The following is a 6000-nucleotide window of genomic DNA, read 5'->3' as shown; positions in this document are numbered from 1 at the left end:
CTTCTGCAGGAAAAGGGCACCTGTTCACCAGTATTGCCATTCTTCCAACGACCCTCACCACTGTGGAAAAGTTCAGTGTGCCTCTTACCTACAATTATGAAAGGTTTGAGAGATACAGAAACACACACTTAGTGAAGAATCAACAAGTTCAACCTTTATTGTAGAGTGAAGATAAAAGACATGAAATGAGAGTCGTCAATTGAACAATGATCTTAATCAAATTAATTACATGATATGCTGATCAGTCTATTCAATTTACTGCATGATGTCACTGGTTTTGCAAGGTGAGTGATGATTAAACATTTAACACATTATAATAATTCATTGTACTAATTTAACGAGTACAAAATAAAATGCATCAAAAATATGGCCCATGAGATGCAATCCGTAGTTTCAGATATGTGGACAGATGGATGGCTTTTTATTTATGCTCATTTTGTTTTCCTCAACATATGACCCACGAGGTTTAGTTATTGTCAGCGCTTGGCATGCGTAAACGTAGATGGGTCTGCTTGTATAAAATTCATATTTTAGAGTCTTGACTGTTTAAAATAGGGGAATTTGCTATCAAAGGCCAGATAGTTAAAGCGAGGACATTTTCATTGAACAGAGTTTTGGTATTTATGCATAGTCACTATCTTATTTTTAATTGAATGTAATTTAATTCAATTTATTTTAATATTAAATATTATTTTAATTAACTGTTGTTGTTGTTGTTGTTGTTGGTGTTGGTGGTGGTGGTGGTGTTTTTTTTTTTTTTACATACCAGTTTCTGTTCTACATGCTATATGCTGTGCACATGACAAAATGCACATTTTTGGATAAACTATTCCTTTAAAATCAGTTTAATTTCATCTGATTGCATAATTGTTTTATGGTTTCAGAACACTATAGTGTTCTGAAGCCATAAAAGTCTTTCTGCCACTATAGTCTTTCTGTGGTTGGATATTGGGAGAATGCCAGAGCCGTTACGCAGCTGTCTTTCTGAGAGAGGAGAGGAATCTATACTTCTGGCTGACATAAACACAACAGCACAGCAGTGCATTCAGGCCCGGGAGATCTGCTGATTTATATTCATAAAACTAATGAATATTTTCCAAGCCTGCTCAAGTTGCACATTACACTTCAGGAGCCACTGAACCAATTCTGGTTAGCCCCACATGAAATCTTTTTTTTTAATTTTCTTCACTGATTGCAAGGGGAAATGGATTTAAATATTGTAAACTGTGTTAAGCTGAGTTGAGAGTACTACAATCTAATTGGCAGCTAAAAGGCTTATTGGCAAATCACAAAGGCCGACAATACTAGCTCAGAAATCTGTTCACAGCAAATGGTCTCTTGTCAAATCTGCATGTTTGTTGTGGTGCAGGTTGCCTGGTCAGTTAAATTTAATATATATTGCTATCTTGAGATAACAAACTAGTCAGAACATTTGCTAATAACATGAAATCTGTACTTCAAGTTGCACACACCTATATGTTCATTTTCACACATTCAAATCTAAAGTGTTCATGGCAGAAGTGAGAAGCAATGTGCAGTTTATGTGCAGTTTTCATTCATTCATTTCGCATTGTCATTCATCCATATTCAGGTTGAGGAGGACACAATTTTAACTTTAAAAAGTTTCAAATGTCTTCAGAAGACTTGGAAGAACATGAACAAATTATATGGACTTATTTGATACTTTGTTTCATGAAACTATTATATTATGTGGATTCATTCACAGATGAAAACTTAATAAATTACAGAAAAATAAACAAAAATGGTAATTGCTATTTACAATTCAGATTTTTATTCTCACCATTCTAAATGTATATCTCATAATTCTGATTCAGAAAAATCTGGACTATGAGATATAAACCCATAATTCAGCAAAACATGTTTAAAAAAAATAATAATAATTTAACCCCTTGGTTAAAAAAGGCTTTTACAGTATATTAAAAATAAAATGGCTGCCATTGAAAACTTTTTTTTTCTCTTAATTACAAATTTATATTCCACAATTTAGTTTTCCTTCTCAATTGCAAGTTTATATCTCACAGTTCTGGATTTATATATCACAGTTCTGAGAAAAAAAATTAAATACATTTTTAATTGTGAGAAATAAATTCTGAATTGTGATTTTTTTTTATTTTTACATCCCACGGTGGAAAAAAAGCTTCCATTAAGCAGCATTATTTGCTTACTAACCTAATTAATTAAGATAAATATTTACTTATGAGCCATTTTGTTTTTAATGGTGTATCTTTTTATTATGATTGATGGCAAAAATATATAAAGATTATATATATTTTTTTTAAAAGCTAAAAAAAAATTCAAATAAATATGCTATGGCGATTTGACTCTTGGTATTTGTTCGGCACAGCCTAGTTTAGTTTTAAGTTGTAGTAGTAGAAAATATTATATTGGTGATATTTACATAAATCACTTTAATCAACCATACAGCGTTTGTGTTTTTCTTTTAGTACGTATGTGAGTATTTGTAGTTATAGTAACACTATATGACTTGCCCACCCTGGAGACATTGCCGTTCTGAACATATGCTTCACCAGGCATTGATTTAAAACTCAAAAAGTAGATGTCGTTCCATCAGATACACCAAGGACCCAGAACACCAGCTCCCCAGCCATGATCGGTTCCCTCAATCAGAAGCAGTGTTTTATGGACAGAGACAAAGACAAACAACTCATCCTCATGTTAGATGGTCCTAAAAAGCAGTCCTGGCAAAAACTTTTATGAGAGCAAACATCTTAATGCAGTCTCAAAACAGTGGCCCACGACAAGGACGACCATGACTGATCTCCAACTCAAAAGAATCCTTTCCAGTACCAGAAGCGTCACCTCTCTTTTCTCCAATTCATTTCTCATTTCAGACATATTTGTGCATGCTGCACTGCATCTTATCTACTGATAGAATATTGTCCAAATGCTGGGATCTTTATGGCTAACGCTCTTGTGCTTCTGCATTTTAACCCAATGCATCATTTCTTCAAATGGAGCTCTTGATTGATGGCCTGCGCCAGTCCAAACACCATCCCGTCTGTATTAATGCATCACCTGTTGCGCTCTGGTTTGCAGTTTCTGTTTGAAATTATTCTGTGATAATGAAGTGCAAATGCCCTTGGTTCTGGCATGAGATTGAACTGCCTCAATGTAACAACCTTTCTACAGGCAAATCATCTCCTTGGCTCCTCGTAGCAGAGTTAATAAATCTAGGTGCTATGAAGAGAAAAGATTGTCTTTTGCCACTGTTGATGGATGCAATTTCGCAGCAACTTATAAATCCTCAATTTAACAATTCAGTGTATTTGATAAACCAAGAAATATATGTGCTTTATAGATGATAGGAAACCGTATTCATCACCCCAGGAACAGATGCACACTACATCTGTTTAACACCACATGGGCTGCCTTAATTTCTCACATCAAACTTATGTAGCCTGTAATGGAAACTCAGTGACTTAAACAGTAAATTAAATGATCACATTCTGTTGCTTTGGGTTCAGTGCCAGGGGAATCCGAACGATGCTTCAAATGTTCATATTTTGTGCAAAAAGTAGTTTATAAAGATAAAGCTTCATATCATATGTGGTACAAGAAATAAACTTGGAAAATATGACATTTCAGATTTCCTTTCAACTCAATACAGAACAAATCTACTGCCTCACAGGCTGTGATGGAAATACAGACTTCATTAGAACAAAAGAATTGGATGATAACTTTCAAACTTGGCTCACTTAGATATGCGTACTGCGAATGTTAAATCATTGGCTCAGATCACACAGGCACAATTGATTTGAGGTTAAAAGTGCCATTACATTTTTGGAGATTAAACGTCTGTTCTCTCAGTTCTTTTACTGACAAGGTATGTGTCTTGCTGTAAGATAAAGTGGATGTGCATTTGTAAATTTCTTCCTTTTTTAATGGATATTATAGACGTTTCCTATATGAGGAAGTGTTATGAAGAGTCCCAATGGAAAAACGCAACAGCATACCTACATATCAGAATAGGCACATAGAAGCAGAATTTTAAATGGATTTAAATGAAAATAACACACCTATCTGGTAGCTGAAGGCATAATTTAATGCAAAATATTTATGAAATAATAAATGGTAATGATATGTTGCATTTTTTAAAACTTGTTCAAATTCTGCCAATGGGACAGTGACTTGACATTAATTCTTTTGTCCGGATCTATTAAATGATATACATACAATGACTTAAGCATGTTTTTAATTTTTTTTATAAATACCATCTTCATCTTTGTGAATTAATATTTCAGGTTATTTGAAAAAAAAAAATCTCAAAGTATAAACCTATAAATTACATTTTATATATTATTTCCTCACCCGTTCTCTGGGAGTTCAAAGTCTACACCTCTGCTGGAATGACAGGTTGCGTGATTGGTGTGTGTTTGAGGGAAAAGGTCACATAGCTTGACATCTATTCTTATTATCCAGCAGCGTAAATCGACTGTGGGACCAAATGTCAAGAAAACGTGGATTAGATCTAGCTAGTAAAGGGCTCTGTAAGAACTAGGTCTTCATTGAAGCTAAATCATAAAAGGCAGATTTGTTGTGCATCTCTTTGCTCAGAACCACAGATGTGTATCTCCTAACTACAATTATATGTCCATTTAGCCTAAATCTAGCTTTCAGTCTGTGGAGATTTGTCCTCACTTAGCAGAGCTACAGCCTTGCTGATTCATGGGCAGTTCTACAGGGATGCTGACACTCAAGCTATTGAACACCTGCACTGCTCACTGACTCGAGGTTTAGAAAATGCATTACATTTTAAATACATCATTAAGGGTGGTGGGATGAATGAGAAGCCTCATTATTATTGTCTGCTAAAACTTGCAGGGTCTGTATAGTTGTGTCATTTGCTGTTATTGACAATGATTGATCATTTCTGCAGCACAAGTGAGAGTAAGATTAGTATTTATTTGAGTCTAGTGCACACTATTTAACCATTTCAAGAGGTACAGTAATTGTACTGAGAACCACAGATGGGACAAGAAAGAGTGTCTTTGATCTCATGTTAATGTGCGAATTTGCTTTTTGGGCAGTCGAGTAACTGAAACAGCTCTCATTTTCTGCACCCCTCATCTGGTGTGTGTGTGTGTGTGTGTGTGTGTGTGAGAGAGAGAGAGAGAGAGAGAGAGAGCGAGCTTGCTGATGCTGACAACCTGTTTCCTGAAATTTCCAGAATTTCATATTACTGACACCCATGTGACTCATTTTGGTAAATTGTTATTCATCTGCATGATTCTGCTTTGGCTGAGTAAAATTTGAAAAACGTTTAGAAATCCATGTGGAGAGTATGGGTAGATGTGATTCATGAATTACTCATTGGCACCGAACAGAGATGTTTAATGCAAATGATCAGATCACGTTACGTACACCTGATGAGAAATATACGGGGGATGTTTGGCTCATACATAACATGATGGAGCAAGAAAGATAGTAGGCTTAGAGAACGGTGCTTTGACTGAGAAGGTTGCTGCCTGTAACCGATGACCAGTTAATGCAGGATTGAATGCATTAAAAAATAAATAAAAAAAATCTATATATCCGAAACAAATTATTTCAGTGACATTATGTTCCGTTAATAGTTATCAAACGTGCTACTGGAACACCGTACAGTTTTCCTGCAACATTCAGCGGCACTAGCTCCTACAACCCCACTGCAAACGAAATCGATTCCCGAACCAACGACTCATATGAGTCGATTCTTTGAAGTGAATGATTACCACAGTGCGACCTCCGATCGAGTGACTCTTGTGAGTCGGTTCTTTTTAAAGACTCGGAAACAGAGTGAAAACCTTTTCCCCGAACAAAAAAGTGACTCTTATGAGTCAGATATTTATTGAATAAAAAGACGTTTTAATCAATAGGAGCGGCCACTAGCTACATTACCTTAATAAACCGAGTCTTGTTATTTCAGTCATGTCCGACTCGAAATGGTCCAAACATGAGTTATGTTTATTATATTATTAA

Source organism: Carassius carassius, chromosome 41 (genome assembly GCF_963082965.1).
Source record: "Carassius carassius chromosome 41, fCarCar2.1, whole genome shotgun sequence".
NCBI lineage: Eukaryota > Metazoa > Chordata > Actinopteri > Cypriniformes > Cyprinidae > Carassius > Carassius carassius.
The sequence above is the reverse complement of the archived record's forward strand: the minus strand, read 5'-3'. Positions refer to the sequence as shown.